At 31.3% G+C, this 20696-nt stretch overlaps 1 long non-coding RNA gene across 1 annotated transcript; it reads left to right on the plus strand.

Moving 5' to 3' along the window:
- Positions 1 to 11272: 11272 nt before the first annotated feature.
- LOC133032769 (uncharacterized) lies at positions 11273 to 20381 on the plus strand. The gene is made up of 6 exons (XR_009685367.1): positions 11273 to 11507; positions 11634 to 11707; positions 11808 to 11900; positions 12044 to 12401; positions 19665 to 19818; positions 19903 to 20381. It is a non-coding gene; the product is annotated as an uncharacterized LOC133032769 (long non-coding RNA).
- Positions 20382 to 20696: the final 315 nt, after the last annotated feature.

Below are 20696 nucleotides of genomic sequence, written 5' to 3' on the forward strand. Positions count from 1 at the left end.
TTCTCAATCTTTATAATTTAGACTTTGCCTCTTTAAATTTTGACATGTATTAAATTATGATTTTGATATATTTTAACTATTAAAAATTCATCTTGAATTATTGAAATTATCCGTTTAAAGACTTTTTTCATTTTCATTCAATTTTATTGATTCGGTGATTATTTATATACTAAATTATGCTTTCCAAATTTTGATATCTGCCAAATTATGTCTTTTGAATTTTGACATGTAACAAATCATGTTTCTTGAACTTCCATCTATGTTAGATTTTTTTGGATAAATACCATTTTAGACCCTCTGTTTTACAAAAGTTACCAATTGGACCATGTGTTTTGTTAAATGACAAAATGGATACAAATAGGACCCTGAATTGATTTTTTGTCAAAATAAATAATCATAATCCGATCTAAAAGTGTTATGACAAAATTGTTTACATTTTTTTGTATATGTTCGTATTAAGCATTGTCTTCAAGTTGGTTGTATTAAAAAAAAATTGTTAAAAATTAAGCTCAGGGTCCTATTTTTACTATTTTAGAAAATACAGGGTCTATTTTGTCATTTAACAAAACACAAGGTCCAATCTGTAACTTTTGCAAAACACAGGGTCCAAAATAGTAGGGTTGTACATCGGTCGGTTTGGGCGGTTTATCCTATATATTTTCTAACCCAATCTAAAGGTCGGGTTGCTAAAATTTAAGTGCAACCCGCCCAATTTAAAAAAAAAATTCTATAAACCGACCAACGGTTTGGGCGGTTTGGTCGGGTTAACCCGCCCAAACCGGCCAATTTTTTTTTTTTTTTAAGTTTTAAAGTCAAAATTAACAAAAAATTTAAAAATAAATTAAAAATATCACATTCCACCAAAGTACAATACCATATATATGGCTTTAAAACTAATAATTAAGTATATAACTTTATATTATTATATATTTAATCATTTATATTATATATAATAAAAATTAAAAAGTTAAAAAAAAAAAAAAGTGCAAAATCGGGTTGGTCGGGTTGGTCGGTTTAATTGGGCGGGTTGGACCTATTTTCAACCCGCCCAATTAACAGATTGGGCGGTTTGTAATTTTTTCGGGTTATTTCGGTTTGTAATTTTTATCGGTTTTTTCGGTTCGGTTTGGGCGGGTTATTTGGTTTAGGCGGTTTACAAATTTTTTTGTACAGCCCTACAAAATAGTATTTACCCGATTTTTTTACTAAAATTAAACAAAAGTCATTAAATTTAACAATCTCAATAGTGATGAATTTTTAACAACCTTAAAAGTTCAAGAATATAATTTGATATATATCAAAGCTCCAACTTGTATATTAGTATAATGTCACTTGGGTATATGTTTACCTTGTTTTACTTTAACTCCCCATTCTTTCAATTTGTTGCATTTTAGTCCGGCTTCATCTTTCTTTTTACTTATGTCACTTTTTTTAAGAAAAAAAACATCATTTTATCAATTAGAACAATTATGTAACATGGTAGATATACATTCGACAAAAATATTACTCCTAAAAATAATTTAAAATATTACATAAAGATCTAGCAAAACAATGAACTACTTTATTAACAGAATAATAAACAAAAATTAAAGACACATTACATCAAAAAACAATTTCTTATGATCATTAACAACCAAAGTGAGTAGAGAAGTCATCGAAAGATGATTGTGAAGAGCTTGAACAATAATTAAACAATCTATCTCGAGCACCACCATCTGTCACTATTGAATCTCAAGCCATCTTAACACCTCCTTGATGCCAATTGCTTTTACAAGTTAGGGCTCCATCAACTCATCCCGACAACAAGTGTGAGACATTAGCACATGATTGTGATGATCCCTCACCTATCTAAACAGACCTGTGTTGGTCAGTTATGTTGAACAAGGCAACATTCACATTAATCTTGAGCTTAGTCTCGTAAGACTTTACCTAAGAACTAGCACCACTGGTGGAACCAATTGTAATGGTGCAAACGCATCCTTCCATTGGGCATTCTTTCATTGGCCAATAAAGATTCTAGATGAAGCTACTACCTCCTCACTTTATTATGCCAATAGGCGCGATTGGGGTAATGTTGTTCAAACAACGACTTGCAGGAGAGTATTAGGGCAAATCCAATGCAAGCTACCTTTTTACTACGTTGGTGGACCTTATTTTTTAATTATAATACTTTTAAACTAACCAATCAGAAAAAAAAATAATAAATAACAGTAGCATCGCTGCTATTGTCCAACAGCTCTCAAATGTTTATATTTGAAAAGTGAATATTTTTTTTGACAATGAGTCCCATTTTTCTGACAGCCACATTCACTAGCAATTCCATTAGAGTTGCACTTATACATACAAGACTATGAAAAATAGTCTCATATTTTTCACATACGAGATGCTCTTTTTAGACTATAACATGTTTTAGATGCAACTTATAGATAATAGGTAAACACCCCTTTCTTGATTTCCAAACTAAATTTTCATCATTTAGAGAATTTTCAATTACCAAAGCCTTTGCAACAATTCAGAATAATCATCATTCCTTCATCTGTTTTTAAAATATTGTAGAAGCTTGTACGCAAATATCACTAAATAAATACCATATAGATTGTCTCTTCACTCCAATAAAAATAATATTTATTCTCGGGCACTCAAAAGGATACTAAGAATAAGTTTCATAAACATGACCTAATGTTCTAAAAGATGCTTTCTAAAGAAAGTTATAACAAAAGTGTTTAGTAAAGATTTATGGCGCGTTTAGAAAATCAAAATGTAATTAGATTTGTGCGTGTAATTGAAAGTAATTATACAATTTAATATATTTATTTGACTATGTAATTACACTATAACTGTGTAATTAGAAGTAGTTGAGCTTGAGGGGTTCCAATTACGCTCTCTAATTCTCACGGCCCTCCATAAGAATTGAGTGTAATTACACTGTCTAATTACTAAATAAAATTATTTTAAACATTAATTAATAACTACTAAAAAATATTTTTTTTTCTTTTGTAAGGTACTACTAAAAAAATATTATTTTCCAATATAATTACTAACTATTTTATCAAATAAGATATTATGAATTCATATGTAATTACAATTTCATATCTAAACACACCTATAATTTTAAAATATAGTGTAATTACCACCTCATATTGTTTTTTTTTTTTTGAAAGGACCACCTCACATTTCTTTAAACCTTCATTTATATATATATATATATTGATTACCATCTTAATAATTACACTACTTAGTAATTACATAGTTACTTCTAAACATGTCTTTACAAATTATCTAATTAAAAAATTTCATGCTGTTATAAATATTAATAATTATGTGGATGTCAAAATCTTTTATTTATTACCATGAATTGTAATCAACATTCCTCTTTTCCTTAGTTTCCCTTTTTCTTAGTTTCTTAATATCTCACTCTTGTATTTGTATAAATAGGGGTTCACCCCATTGGAATAAACACCTCAGAAATTCTCATTCACTTTCTCTTTCTCTCTTCATTTTCTTCTTCTTTCCTCTCTTCTACTTTATATTATTTTATATTATTTTATAACACGTTATCAGCACGAGTCTCTGCCCAAGCTTCAAGCATGAGTCTATGCTATGTCCCAATGTAAGTATTTTGTTAAAGTTCTTGAATTGTTTCAAAGTCATGATACACTAAATATATATTTATATATATACTTATCTGACTGAAACAATTTCAAGAATCCTTTGTTTTCTTTTTTCTTTTTATCTATATATCTATATATTGTATATGTATGTATATGTTTTTATATATTTATTATTAATTTCATATATATATATTATGTTCTTATCATTCATAATATTTACAATATATATGTGCGCCTATGATATGATAGAGAAAATCTATATAAATTATACATATATCCAAAAGATTATGTATTATCGATAAAATATTGCATATATCCTAAAGATTATGCATCATCGATAAAATATTGCATATATCCTGAAGATTATGCATCATCGATAAAATATTGCATATATCCTGAAGATTATGCATCCTCGATAAAATATTGCATATATCCTGATGATTATGCGTCCTCAATAAAATCTTGCATATATCCTGAAGATTATGCAAATGTAATATTCATTATATAGTTGATGGATATATAATGAAAGAGATGAATACATATTTATATATATGTTCTTCTATTCTTTGAGGACAATGAAAAGTAATCTAATATCGATATAGATTTTGACAAACATTTCCTGAAGTAAATGTTTTATATTTGTCGAAAAAAATGATTGTATTTATGTGAATACAACTAAAGAATCATTAAAAATGATTATTATTGATGCAATTTTATAGTGGGTTTTGAATATCCAAAAAGAATGTTGAGAAAATTGCATTGAAACATCAAAGTATAAGAATAACAATGAGCATGACTAATGTTATTTAAATACATGAGGCATGTATTTATTGTTATCATTCCCTGCAGAGAATGATACGAATTGAAGTCAATTACTTTTAAAGATTCTTCGTATTAGTCATGTTATTATACATTGTTATTACTTGCAATGTTGGAAATTATTGAATCTGACATATATTAAAGATTAAATTTTACATACATCTTGGAGACTATGCAAAAATTGGATTCATATATTCTTTGAAAGATCGTAAAAGAAATTGTTGAATAATTTCTTATATTTTTATGGATGAACAAGTAATAAATTTTTAAGAAATTTATAATAATGTTCTACTTGTTCAACGTCATTCCCCGAAGTGAATGTAATGATTTTAAATAATCAATGACATTATTTACTACTCAAATATTTCTAGAAAAAAGTGGAAACAACCAAAAGATGAGATACCACACACAATCAAAGTGCATGAAATTTATATATCATGTGTGGAATTGAATAATAGTGGTCGCGTACCTGTAGTACGGACATACTTATAATCAAGATAAAAGTATACTTGATTATTGAATAGAATGTGAATTGTACAAATTTATTGTACATTTAGAATATTTAAATATCATTCCCTAAAGAGAATGAATAGACATGAAATTCTATTTCAAAGAATATAGATTTCACATATATTGGTAATGCCAGAAGCAAATTAATATATACATATTTTATTATTTCTTGAAATCAATAGTTTCAAACTATTGTTGGTACATGATATGTAAATATATAGTTACCATATAATTCAGTTTGCATATTCCCAAAAGTGGATATATAATTTACTAATATTTGTTAGTGATCCAATATAATCAAAGTGATAAAGAATCACAAAATGATTAGTTGAAAAGCTTCCTGAAGAAGCCTTACATACAATTGCTACTTTGAGTAGTAAAATGTCTTTGTATGTACCTAGATGTGTAACTTTTATCTAGTTATGAAAGTGATAATAAATAACTTATTATATGTACTTGTTGTACATTTAAATATATAATATATCAAGTCATGATAATTAGACTGATGAATAGTCTATTAATAAATTAGACGACTTGTTAAAAAGATATCAGGAAAAATAAATGATATGTTATGGTTATATATATTTGACCATTACAATAACATGATGAAGTTGTCATGTATCTTTTAAATTATACACATCATTGAATTGATGATAGTGATTCCTGAAGAGTGTATATGTTTTGGAGAATAATATAATTATATTATTCGTGTATATAAAAATGAAACTTGTAATGATTATGTTGTAATGAATTTACATTATATTTTGAAAGTTTCATTGAAATACAAATTATAGTGAACCTGAAGTTCATGAATTGAATTATTTTGACATGATCAATAATATGCAATAAATTGTCAAAGAATTTGACTAAATTTTGTTGAAGAACCAGAAGATTCTTCTCATTGTTATTTATAAGGCTCAAAAGAAGAATGTGCATATATTTCCACATAGAAAATATTTAAATTATATTTTCTTAACAATCTTGAGCCATTGTTAGATTTTTATTGCATAGTTTCTTATCGATGTGATAAGATTATATAATCATGCATTTACAAAATGTGTAAATTTATGTATTTCTAATTATACACGTATGACTCATTCTTAGAAATGAATTAAGTTCATAAGGATTGAACTTGAAATCGAAGTTTATTGAACTCCGAAGTTCAATGTCATATAGTATATATGAGTTTAAACAAATATTGATTCATTGTGATATACTGAAATCCCTACAGGTATATTAATATTATTAGATATCACAATTTTTAAAAATTCTCTCGATCAGGGGGAGAGAAGCAGTTGGGATCGATGATAATTTTTGAAAAATGATCCTTGCACAAAGTATATAAGAACAATATAGTTCAAAATGATATAGACCAACTGCAAATCAATATTATTCAAAGTTGAGATAGAATGAGTTGAAAACGGCTGAAGCGTAAATGAACAATGTAGAAATTATTAATAAATGTTCATTTGATTTGCCCTGAAGTTGTTAAATCTAGAGGTACTCATGGAGATACCTTAATGTTATAAAGTATTAAAATGATAACCGTGATGAAAACGGTACTCGAAAAGACTCCCAAGAGAAGTTAGACATAACACATTTGATCATAATTGAATCCCTGAAGTGATTCTATATAGGTACCTATAAATGATAAACATATTTGAAAAATATGTAATTTAAAGAGATCTCTATAAGTTATGTCAATATGGGAGGAAATTATCATTTATTGAAATTTTTGTCGACAATAAATATTGAATGTTTGCATATGCAATAAATTAACATGAGATAGCAAGGATCATGGTATTAGATTTGTCGAGAATCATCGACATACATTTTGATTTTTGGCCAAAATATTATGACGCAATCCAGGCAAATTTACTCACATAAAGTGAAGTAAGACCTGTAGGGTGTGCAAATAAATATTTCTAATGAGAAATTTACATATATGTATTTGTACATAATGAATTGCTGTACAAAGTTTGCATAGACATGAGATTGATTGAAGTAAGGCTTAAATATTGAGAAAATATAATCATGATTTGATTATAGCCTGGAATATATTTTATGAGGATTTATAAGCGTCACATAAATGTTGCAACAAAAGGTTATTTATTTGGAGCTCCTAATATAGTGAGAATTTGAAATAAGCCTTATCTAAAAATTCTAGAAGAATTTAATACATGTCTTAAGTGATATAAATTCAAAGTCGCGCGCACTATATGACAAAGATCTTTGTATGAAATAAAGACATGTAAGTAAATTATTATTTGAAAAATACCTATGGTTGTCTATGCAATATAAATACGTAAATTATACGTTGTGATAGACTCTTGAAGAGTTTTTGATTAATTGAAGAACAAACTTTTATTTCTTTTGTATTTCGAGAAATATTAATGTATAAAGTTTGTCATTAGTATTGAAGTCCTGAAGTACTTCATATGTATCAAGAATTATAAATATATGATCATTTAATATGGAAATTAAGATCATAAAACAAGATGGAATAAATATATGGTCTTTGAGTACCATCATTGTCACAAATGAAAATTTATAGTACCATTAATGTGTTATGTTCATATCTACTTGAAATTTTAAATTTTCGTATGAACAAAGTTGTGTACACACATGAATGATACAATTAGTTGGATAAAGACTAATGTTCCACGAACCCCTCATCTATAATTTAGAAGTCCATACATACTCTGTAAGAGTTATAGAAAATATATGATCAAAGATTATATATGGTGATATTTTAAAAGTGATAACAATAATCTTATGAGATATATTATCACCAAAAGAATTATGGATCATATGTGCATGAGGGGGAGACATATTCATGTTGCACTCTTTTTCCCTTAGTTCAGGTTTTGTCCCAATGGGTTTTCCTGGCAAGGTTTTTAACGAGGCAACTTGCAAATAATTATGAATATGAAATACATATTGTACTCTTTTCCCTAGCTCAGATTTTGTCCCACTGGGTTTTTCTGGCAAGGTTTTTAACGAGGCAACTATAAATCATGTTAATATACTTGCATTTTATGAAGCAAGTAGAGAATGTGTGTGAGTGAGATCATTGGCATAGCATATTCGAGAAACATATGGATTGCACTCAATAAAGAAGTATCAACCCAAGCAATTCTCTATGGATAATACTGCTTGCATCGTTCAACTAAAAGGAGGTACATTGAAGGAGATAGAGTTAGAACACATTTCACGAAATTCTTCTTATACGCTTCAAGAAAATGCATATTGGTGTTCAACATATTCAATCAAGTGTCAATCTTACAAACTTATTCACAAAGCTATTACCAACATCAACATTTGAGAAGACGGCAGACAAGATCGAAATTCGTCGATTAGAAGATCTCCACAAATGCCTAAATGAGGGGGAGGGAGTTAGTTTACACTATACTCTTTTTCCTTTGACCAAATTTTTCAGCAAGATTTTTAATAAGGCAGTTATATTATGGACATCCAAGGGGGAGTGTTATAAATATTAATAATTATGTGGATGTCCAAATCTTTTATTTATTACCATGAATTGTAATCAACATTCCTCTTTTCCTTAGTTTCCCTTTTTCTTAGTTTCTTAATATCTCACTCTTGTATTTGTATAAATAGGGGTTCACCCCATTGGAATAAACACCTCAGAAATTCTCATTCACTTTCTCTTTCTCTCTTCATTTTCTTCTTCTTTCCTCTCTTCTACTTTATATTATTTTATAACATATGCATAATTTAAAGTTGCAACAACTTAATTTTATTAAAATAGATATTTATAAAAAAATTTATTATCTAAATATATTTACTTATTTATTACCAAAAATAAAAATATTTTAAAATAAATTAATATGGTAAAACAAATAATATTAAATCTCTAATGCCTTTTATTTTGTATAATGTTTTTTTTTTTAATAACAAACGTTAATGTAAAACTTGCATACACTATAATATTTTATTGAGAAACTTACAAAAATACTGTTTTTTTATCAAATATTTTCAAAAATACTGGGACACGGCAAACTTTACATTTTTACTGTCCAAGCCCATTTTTATTTCTTTTATACTGCCCAGGCCCAATATATTTACTTTTATACTGTAAACAGTAATAAAACACAAACGGCACCTCTCCTTCGTGGTTGGGGACAGACAAATCAACACTGGAATCATAGAAACACTAGAAAAAAACTATAAAATCTGGCAAAGAGAAAAAATTACTAAATCAACAGCAAATTATTGTTTTGTAGTGTTATTTTACTGTTGTTTTAATATGAAAAAAAGGCCACATAACTGAAATATTATAAAAAATGACAGGACATGGAATCTATACCAGTTCTCAGAAAGAGCAATGGACAATGGGAAAAAGAACATAATTATTTCAAGAGAATGTGACAATCCTATAAAAAACATAAGAAAACACTACTAAAACAACACCAAAAAAAAAATAAAGAACATAAAAAACAAGCATAAAAAATTTTTGGAATGGTAGTATTCCGATCGGGTGTACTTGGATTCCCAATCTTATAAAAAAAAAAAACATAAGAAAACACTACTAAAACAAAACTAAAACAACAAAAACAAAATAAAGAACATAAAAAATAAGCATAAAAAAACATTAAAACTAAAATAATGAAATGACACACCTCAACAACCATTTTCCTAATTATGTCTTCAAACAGATCAGTTGATTGAACAATCTTCACTTACTATTTACCCTTTCCCTAAGAGTTAACAAAATAAAACCAAAACAACAACAAGACACAGAGTCAAACAAACAGAAAACTATAAAATAGGACTAAACAAAAAACAAACATGCAAAAAAAAAAAAATAGGAAATATAATCAACTTGAAAAAAATCCTAAAACAACACAAGATCAATAGAAAAAAACCTTATCAGATTTGAGAGATTTTGGAACTTTGGCTCAAACTCAAAATCAGAGTCAGAGTTCTCTAACACGGATTGAGGGTATTTTTGATTTAGTGTTCTTTGAAGTACCAGAACCTATATTTGCAAGAATAGATCTAGAAAATCAAAATAAAAAAACCACTCTTTTATTTCCCCCCAAAAGTGTGACTAAAAATTAGAAAAACTAAAAAAATGAGAAGAAGATGAAAAAGAAGAACTGAACAAGAAATAAAAAAAAAAAATTATATGTTAATGGATAGAGTAAGAGAACTTAAGGAGGAAGATAGTGAGAAAAAAGATGATAAGTGTATAGATTTTGAAAAAAAAAAAACAAAAGAAAGAGACCCATGAAGAAGAAGAAGAAGAAGAACAGAAGATGAGCAATTACTATTACATGACACCTTATCTTCATGTTCATCAGATGAGTCCACCCATCTTCTAAAAAGAACAGGTACTTCATGTTGTTCTTGTTCTGCAAATATTTTAGAAGGAAAGGTGTTTGATAAAATATTTGTAGATATTTAGTCTGAAAGTTTAATTTGTTTGTGGTTGTGAATGTGATGAGTAGGGACGACATGGACTGCAATGGCTCATATAATAACAGGTGTGATAGGAGCTGGTGTGTTGTCACTTTCATGGAGTGTGGCTCACTTTCATCAAAAAGTAAAATGAAGACACGTTCTGACTCAAATCTTTATCATCTTTAATTTTAATTTAATAAAAATAAAAATAATAAATACAAATAAACATGTAAAAGAAGGTTTGTTGAACTTTAATCATTATTTTTAATAAATAAATAAAAAAACTGCCACAAAATTAATCACATCATAATTTTTACACTCATTAAAATAATAAAAATGAATACAAATAATCCACGAGATAATAAACTTGAAAAAGAAAGTTTGTTCAGCTTTAATCAATCAAATCATAACTTTTACACTCATTAAAATAATAAAAATGAATATAAATAATCTATAGTGTGACATGTATCAGTTAAAATGGAATAACAAATTTGTTTAGCAAAAAGTTAAGACACAGTAAAAATATAATAAATAACGTTCAACAGTAAAAATGAAATAAAAGTAGAAAATACAGTACCAGGCATAAATTTCCCTATTTTATTTTATGCTTGTTATATTATTTTAAAATTATACCTTATGAAATGAATATCTATTCTATATAAAATGTGGCTATATAACTGAATTCTTGGTTTATGAGAAATTCATGGATTGGTTTTTTATTTATATTTAATAAAATAATAAAATATTATTTATATATAATAAAATAATAAAATAAAAATTAAACAAATCTCATTAATATTTGAACTGATATTTTAATATTTGAACTAATATATAACAGATTGAGAAATTAAATAATAAATTATGAGAAATTATATAAGAGAAACTGGAAGTTTATGTGATAGACGGTCAAATTTGTAGGTTATTTTTACTTTTACATGTATTTTCAAAATGATCAATTATCATTCAATCCAATTGGATGACTGTATCCAAACTATATTGGATTGTAGCTGGTATTTACTGTATATTTTTCCCACTTTGTAAAATTAGAATCAACCTGCTCTGGAGAAAGATCGATATAAGATACGTCAGGCATTTATAGCTGCACCTGGAAATTCCCTCATTGTTGCTGACTATGGACAGGTAAGTTTTGTGTGGACAAATTTGAAAAGTGAGATTTCATCTTTAATAAAAAAAATTATAAAATAAATAAATAAATATAATAGTAATAAGATGTCATCTGTTGATTGATATCCGTTCATATCACAGTTGGAACTTAGGATTTTGGCTCATATTGCCAACTGTGAAAGCATGTTGGATGCCTTCAAAGCCAACTGCTAAAGGTATATATAGACATTTCACTGTTTTGATTCATTCGATGAATACATTTTAGAATTATATCAAGGAGGTCCAGACATTGAGTTGTAATTTATATATTTTCAGGATGCCTTTGCTTCTGAAAGAAGAAAGGCTAAAATGCTCAACTTTTCTATTGCATATGGAAAAGCGTCGGTTGGTCTTTCCCGGGATTGGAAGGTATCAATGGAATATTCTATATATCTGTATAAGCGCGGAGGATCTTGTTTACTTCACAACCAGATAAAAGTTAAAATAAGATGAAGTAGAACTAATAAAAAAAGTTGATGTACTAAAGGCAGCTATTTATTGGTCTTTCTCAGGTTTCTGTGGAGGAAGCAAAAGAAACAGTTGTTCTATGGTACAGAGATAGAAAAGAAGTACTAAGATGGCAAGAAAAACGTAAAAGAGAAGCTCATGAAAAAGGGTGTGTTCGAACCTTATTAGGACGAGCGCGCTGGTTTAATTTCCTTCAGTGGTTGGTGCTTCTTATTCTCAAAGAGGTCATATTGAAAGGGCAACCATTAATACTCCGCTGTTGATGCCCTTTTACGGCAGAAATATACTGAGTGTTGATCTTGTTGTTGATGCTAAGTGTGCACAAAACTGGTACACTGCCAAGTAAAACATGGTGTGGTCTCTTCTCTGCTATGGATGAAAATTATCAATCAATCAATCAAGGTATCTATCTGTTTTTAGTCTCTGCATTTAGAATGGAATAGGTTGTTAATGTGAAAGTTTTTGTTGAAGTAAACCCCATATTATCTATACACTGTCAAACCAGATTTTTTACACAGAGATTACAAAGGCAGTAAAAATCTTATGTGGCCTCAGGCCTCTATTTACCTAGACAGGTTTATAAGTTAATTAATAAAGTTTGTTAAAACTTTATTATTAACTCTTCTCTTGTATTCCACTACTATATATAAAGCCAAAGATTACAACATCAGAAGGTGAAGAAAAAATCCAGATCGATAACAACACAACAAAAGACTGAACATTACAAAACCAGATCAGAGACAAATATTCAGATTCTTCTAGAGATCAATACAGAGCAGCAAAAGAGAGGGAGTTCGTGGTTGAGGCTTACAAAGGTTTTGCCTTGAAGCCCTAGTTTGGGTTTGGAGATCCACAACTCAAGAAGGTGTTGTTCATGTAACAAAGAAGGAAAAATACACAATTGTTAGTAGTGATTGTTGAGGGAAACAGAGAGAATAGAGAGCAAGAAAATATTGTATATATATTCGGATTACCACTCTTACCATTGTGAGTTGGAATCCAAGCTTTGTAACTCTGAAGATTCATTGTGGAACGAGGCGAGCTCGAAGAGGACGTACCCGCACAATTTTAGGGGAACCTCTATAAAATTTTGGTGTGTTCTCTCCATTTTATTTTTCTGCAATTACTATTGTGTTTATGCTATTTTTCTGGGTTTATTTTTCTGGGATTCTGGGTTGTTCTGGGTTGTGTAAAAGGGTTGTTCTTCGTGTTCTTCAGTGAAGAACAACGAAGAAGGTGTTCGGGTTTGAGGGGATATAAAGTTCTGGGTTGTTGTGTATCACGGCTTGGGGTTTTATTTTACTGGTTGAGTTTTTCTGGGTAGTGTGTTTATTGTTCTTCATGTTCTTCAAAGAAGAACAGTGAAGAAGGAAATCGGCTGCTAGGTTTTCTAAGTTGTGCATGTGTGTGTTGAATAGAAATGAGAGTATATATATGACTGATTTAGATTAGGGTTTCTGGTATGGCTTAAACGACGTGTAGCTAGGAAATTAAGGCTGTCGTTTTAGAATTTAATGCACGGGTCAAAAAGGAAGGTTTGACTGAGTCATAAAGATATTAATTGACTTGGTTTTCTGATTTTTCTCTTGCTGAGGTGTAGGTATTAATTCCTACAGTGGTATCAGAGCCAAACAAGGCACAATCTGCAGCAAAGGTTAATCAAGAAAGCATAAAGAAAGCATAAAGAAATCATCAAGAAAGCATCAAGATTCACATTCATACCAGCAAGAATTCAAACACACAAAACCAAGATTGCAAAGAACAACACCAGGATTTTTCTAAACTCATTATCTATATAATTTCTTTGAAATAACTTTATACATATACAATTATGAGTTCCATGAAGGTTGATATAGATAAGTTTGATGGTTCAGGTGATTATCGTATTTGGAGGAAGAAGATTAGGGCTCTATTGGCTCAACACAAGCTGTTGAAGGTTCTTAAAGATCTGGTGGAATGGTCAAGTGATACAACCAAAGACCAAGAAGAAGAGTTCTGGAAACAAAGAATCGGATTGATCATTTTCAACCTTTCTGATGCTATAATCAGATTGGTTGACAAGGAAGATACACCCGCCAAGATTTGGAACAAGTTGGAAGAGCAATTTCAAAAGAAATCTTTGATCAACAAGATTTACTTGAAAGAGAGAATCTTTGGTTTTAAAATGAGTCCATCTAAATCTCTAGAACAGAACTTGGATGAGTTTTTGAGATTACACATTGAGTTAGCAAACTCGGGGGAAAATGAGGCCTTAAGTGATGAGAATCAAGCAATTATAATTCTCAATTCACTACCGGAATCCTACATGGAGGTTAAGACAGCCATTAAGTATGGGAGAACTGAGATCACTCTTGAAGAAGTAATCTCAGCTTTGAAATCGAAAGATTTGGAAATGAAGGTTGAAAGACCGGGGCATACTAATGGGGATGTTAACCTAAGTAGGGGAAGGCCTGGACAAAAGAAACCATGGCATAATAAGGGTAGAAGCACTAGTAGAGGTTCAAGCACTAGTAGGGGTTCACACAAGGGCAGCAATCATCATCACAAAGGGAGGTCAAATTCAAAAGGTCCTAAGGATCCAAATGGGTGCTACCATTGTGGAAAGTTAGGACATTTCAAGAGAGAATGCTACTTTTACAAGAAAAGCAATGGGAAACAAAATTCAGATCATCAAGAGGAATCAAACAAATCAAACAAGACTAAAAATGACTATCAAAATGCAAACCTAAGTGATGGTTATGATAGTGGAGATGTCTATGTGGCTGCATCATCTTTTAAAGATGATTGGATTATTGATTCGGGTTGTACTTTTCACATGACTAACAATAAGTCTTATTTGTTTAATTATAGGGAATCTAGAGGGGGCAAAGTCATTCTTGGGAATGACCAAACTTGCAACATTGAAGGTTCAGGTTCTATTAACTTTAAAATGTTTGATGGCATTATTAGAACCTTAACTAATGTTAGATATGTTCCTGATTTATCTAGAAACTTAATTTCTATTAGTGTACTTGATGATCTTGGTGTTGTTAGCAAAATTGAGGCAGGTACAATAAAGTTGGCAAAAGGTTCTATGACTATCATCAAAGGACACAAAAATGGTGGTCTATACTACTTGCAAGGAAGCCCCGTAGCTTGCTGCCACAACAACAAGGAGCATGTGACGGAAGACACTAAGGCTATCCTATGGCATAGGAGGTTGGGACACATTAGTGAAAGAGGGCTACAACTTATGAGTGAACAAAAGCTACTTGGTAAGGACAAGGTAACCAAGGTAGATTTTTGTGAATTTTGTGTACTAGGAAAGCATCATAGACTTAAATTTCAAACTAGCACACACAAATCACAAGGCATCTTAGATTATGTTCATTCGGATTTGTGGGGTCCTGAGAAAACCCTAACTTTTGGGGGTAGTGCCTATTTCTTGTCTATTGTTGATGATTATTCTAGGAAGGTTTGGGTTTATCTGTTAAAGCATAAAAATGAGGCTTTTCAAAAATTTGTACATTGGAAATTACTTGTTGAAAACCTAACTAACCGGAAATTGAAAACCCTAAGAACAGATAATGGCCTAGAATTTTGTAATGATGAGTTTACAGGTTACTGTCAAGACAATGGAATCCAAAGGCATAAGACCGTGAGAAAAACTCCTCAACAAAATGGTGTTGCTGAAAGGATGAATAGAACCATATTGAACAAAGCAAGGTGCATGCTTTTCAATGCCGGGCTCGCAAATGGATTTTGGGGAGAAGCAGTTGTAACTGCAACATACCTAATCAACAGAAGTCCCTCTAGTGCAATTGAAGGTAAAACCCCTGAAGAAAGGTGGACTGGTAAACCACCTGACTTGTCTAATTTGAAAGTTTTTGGATGTGCGGCTTATGCACATCAAAGTGTAGGCAAGTTAGAGCCTAGGGCTCTAAAATGTGTGTTTCTGGGTTACCCCGAGGGTGTAAAGGGCTATAGATTGTGGGTGAAAGGGAAAGGAGGTTTCAAAACTCTCATTAGTAGAGATGTGATTTTTCAAGAAAATGATTTTCCTTGTAAAAATACTAATGAGCTTGATGCAGGTTCCACAGAAACTAACCCTACTGGTACATCTATTGGAGTCTCTCAAACCGGCCCAACTGAAGTGGAACCGAATCCAGATCAAGTGGAACAAATTCAAATGGAACCTCAAGAAGCACCAAATCAGGTGGAACAAGTTCAGGTGGAACATGAAGTTCAAGATGAGGAAGACGGGAATCAGGAAGACCTCATAGAATATCAGCTTACAAGAGATAGAGCTAAAAGAGTCCTTAAACCGAACCAGAAGTACAGTTACAATGTGTGGGATGAGAGTATTGCCTATGCCTATATGTGCAAACTTAAAGCTGAGATCTATGAGCCACAATCTTATGAAGAAGCACTCAAAGACCGAAACTACAAGGCTTGGTTGAAAGCAATGAAGGAGGAAATGTACTCTCTCATAAAGAATAAAACTTGGAGAGTTGTACTTAGACCCGATGGCAAGAGTGTGGTATCTTGCAAATGGCTTTTCAAAGTCAAGGAAGGGAGAACCGAGGATGAACCGGTAAGGTTCAAAGCGAGATTGGTGGCAAAGGGGTTCACACAGAAAGAAGGGATAGACTTCACAGAAATATTCTCACTAGTGGTGAAATATAAGACTATAAGGTTGATGCTCGCACTAGCTACTCAGTTTGACATGGAGATTGACCAAATGGACGTGACCACAACTTTTCTACATGGGGATCTAGAAGAAGACATCTATATGGAGCAGCCAAAGGGGTTTGTGGTTAAAGGCAAGGAAGACCATGTTTGCAAGCTTGACAAGTCTCTTTATGGATTGAAGCAATCCCCGAGACAATGGAACAAACGGTTTGACACCTTTATGACCAAACAAGGGTTCAATAGAAGCTACTATGACCACTGTTTGTATTTTAAAGGTTCGGAAATTACTAAAGTCACTTACTTGCTACTTTATGTGGATGATATGCTAATAATTAGCAAGGAGAGGTCAAATGTCAACAAGGTCAAGGATTTGCTCAAGTCGGAATTTGAAATGAAGGACATAGGTGTGGCTACTAAGATTTTGGGGATCAACATTCAAAGGGATAGAGGCAAAGGGAAACTCATGCTACATCAGGAAGACTATATCAACAAGATCATAGAAAAGTTTTCTATGAAAGATTCGAAGGTTGTTTCACAACCGATTACCAACCAATACCTTATGTCTAAATCTATGTGCCCTAAGACCAAGTTAGAACAAGAAGAGATGGCGAATGTTCCCTACTCTAATGCAGTGGGGTCCATAATGTACTTGATGGTTAGTACTAGACCTGACCTTGCTTATGCAATCAGTGTGCTAAGCAGGTTCATGTCTAGTCCTGGAAAGGAGCATTGGAAAGCCATGAAATGGCTTATGAGATACTTAAAAGGTACATCTAAGTTGGGATTGGTCTATCAGGGTCACCAAACACATCAGAACATCGAAGGGTTCACTGATGCAGATTATGCGGGGGACAGGGACACTAGAAGATCTACTTCGGCCTACTTTTTCTTAACGGGGGGAAATTGTACTAGTTGGAAAGTACAATTACAGCCAGTAGTGGCGTTGTCCACTACTGAATCTGAATATATAGCTACTACAGAAGCTATTAAAGAGGCTCTATGGTTAAAAGGGCTTATGGAGGAGCTGAAGTTAATGAAAAAGGAGCCTATAATCTACTCCGATAGTCAGAGCAGCATCTATTTATGCAAAAACCCAGTTTTTCATGATAGGACAAAACACATTGAGATAAAATATCACTTTATCAGGGATAAAGTTTCACAAGGACAGATCGGGATAGACAAAGTGCCTACTGAAGTGAATCCAGCAGACATGGGCACTAAGGTTGTGTCCCTCAATAAGTTTAAGCTTTGCTTAAGCTTATTGGGGATTGACACAGGTTGGTAAAACCCTTAATGGGTTCGAGCTAAGACCCTCAGTTACACTCAAACAACACAGAGACTACAGTGCACAGTTCATATGGGGTTTAGGTGGAAATTGTTGAAGTAAATCCCATATTATCTATACACTGTCAAACCAGATTTTTTACATAGAGATTACAAAGGCAGTAAAAATCTTATGTGGCCTCAGGCCTCTATTTACCTAGACAGGTTTATAAGTTAATTAATAAAGTTTGTTAAAACTTTATTATTAACTCTTCTCCTGTATTCCACTACTATATATAAAGCCAAAGATTACAACATCAGAAGGTGAAGAAAAAATCCAGATCAGTGACAACACAACAAAAGACTGAACATTACAAAACCAGATCAGAGACAAATATTCAGATTCTTCTAGAGATCAATACAGAGCAACAAAATAGAGGGAGTTCGTGGTTGAGGCTTACAAAGGTTTTGCCTTGAAGCCCTAGTTTGGGTTTGGAGATCCACAACTCAAGAAGGTGTTGTTCATGTAACAAAGAAGGAAAAATACACAATTGTTAGTAGTGATTGTTGAGAGAAACAGAGAGAATAGAGAGCAAGAAAATATTGTATATATATTCGGATTACCACTCTTACCATTGTGAGTTGGAATCCAAGCTTTGTAACTCTGAAGATTCATAGTGGAACGAGGCGAGCTCGAAGAGGACGTACCCGCACAATTTTAGGGGAACCTCTATAAAATTTTGGTGTGTTCTCTCCATTTTATTTTTCTGCAATTACTATTGTGTTTATGCTATTTTTCTGGGTTTATTTTTCTGGGCAGAGAGGGAAATTTCTGGGTTGTTCTGGGTTGTGTAAAAGGGCTGTTCTTCGTATTCTTCAGTGAAGAACAACGAAGAAGGTGTTCGGGTTTGAGGGGATATAAAGTTCTGGGTTGTTGTGTATCACGACTCGGGGTTTTATTTTACTGGTTGAGTTTTTCTGGGTAGTGTGTTTATTGTTCTTCATGTTCTTCAAAGAAGAACAGTGAAGAAGGAAATCGACTGCTAGGTTTTCTAAGTTGTGCGTGTGTGTGTTGAATAGAAATGAGAGTATATATATGACTGATTTAGATTAGGGTTTCTGGTATGGCTTAAACGACGTGTAGCTAGGAAATTAAGGCTGTCGTTTTAGAATTTAATGCACAGGTCAAAAAGGAAGGTTTGACTGAGTCATAAAGATATTAATTGACTTGGTTTTCTGATTTTTCTCTTGCTGAGGTGTAGGTATTAATTCCTACAGTTTTCCATCATCTAAGTAAGATGATGAGTTTGTCACTGTCAGCCATGAAAAGTGTCACTTTGGCTGTGTTATTTATTGTAATTCTTAAACATGGGAAGGGAAGTCCAGTGTTGTATTTGTATTTGTATATGTATATATGGAAATGTAGCTCTCAAATTGAGTTGTTTTAATTTAATGTAACTTCATTAAGTTGTTTTTTGATCGGGTGAGTGTGCACAAATAAATCTTATCAGGTTTAACCAGTTTGGCTATAAAAGGTTTTTCTTTTTTCTTCTTAATCACTTAATAATTTGTCAATAAAAATCTATTTTTTATGAATTGTATACATGAAATAAACTTAATTAGCAAAAAACAAAAAAAAAACCAATTATGCTTTTTTTTCTCTCTCACTGATTTGAAGTTCAATTTCATTTAGCCAGCCATAGTCTAACATTTTGTTTGTGTTAATTATAGAGGAAGGAAGAAGATTTGCTTGCACAACAGAAAGTACCAGATGATCAGAGGGAGGAGATGTCTCATTTCAATGCTGACACGGGATGATATCGAGTCCTTAGCAGACACGTTAGTCTTCCTCATAAAAGGAAGGTTACCCTGGCAAGGTTATCAGGTGAGTTGTTGCTTTACGAAACGTGCTTAAAACTTCTGATACATGATTACACTCTTTCTAACATTGCTCTAAATGATCTGCAAGGTGAGAACAAAAGCTTTCTGGTATGTAAGAAAAAGATGGCTATTTCCCCTGAGTTGATGTGCTGCTTTTGTCCAGCACCATTCAAGCAGTTTCTTGAAGTTGATACAAATATGAAGTTTGATGAAGAGCCAAACTATGCCAAGCTGATATCATATTTTGATAGCTTGATAGAGCTAATAGTACCATTGAGACCAATTAGAATAGATGGTGCTCTTAAGGTAATCAAAATATATTTAATCTCTTCTGTTTGTTTTATGTTCTTCCTTAAAACTAATTTTTAGTCTTTTTAAAAATACGTGGGGCAAAAAACGAGGAAAGACACCTATTAATATAGAAGAAGACGAGCAACCAAAGAAAAAAGTACGATATAAAGTAGTCCAGCCAATCGATTGGAACACATAAATTACTTTATTACATTAAGAATAATTACTATATGAGTATAAATATATTGAGATAAACTTACTGTTTATTATTGAAAACAATGTGTATATCATATGTTTATATACGACATTCTTAACAAGTTTACTTTTATAAAACAAATCGTTTAAAAAATGATTTACAATTAATTACTGAATCCTTAATCAAAAATTACTAGAACTTTAATAAAATTAATATTTACGTGGCTCGCCACGTAACTTTCATCTAGTATATATATATAAAGTACTTCTTATTCACGACTTCAATTTTAAGATATTTGTAACTATTTTATAATGTCATTATCCTTATTATTAAATATAAAAAAAAATATTTATGTATTTGATATAATATAATTGTTTAATGTCAATTTAATTAGT

The sequence above is a fragment of the Cannabis sativa genome, chromosome 1 (genome assembly GCF_029168945.1).
Source record: "Cannabis sativa cultivar Pink pepper isolate KNU-18-1 chromosome 1, ASM2916894v1, whole genome shotgun sequence".
Classification (NCBI taxonomy): domain Eukaryota; kingdom Viridiplantae; phylum Streptophyta; class Magnoliopsida; order Rosales; family Cannabaceae; genus Cannabis; species Cannabis sativa.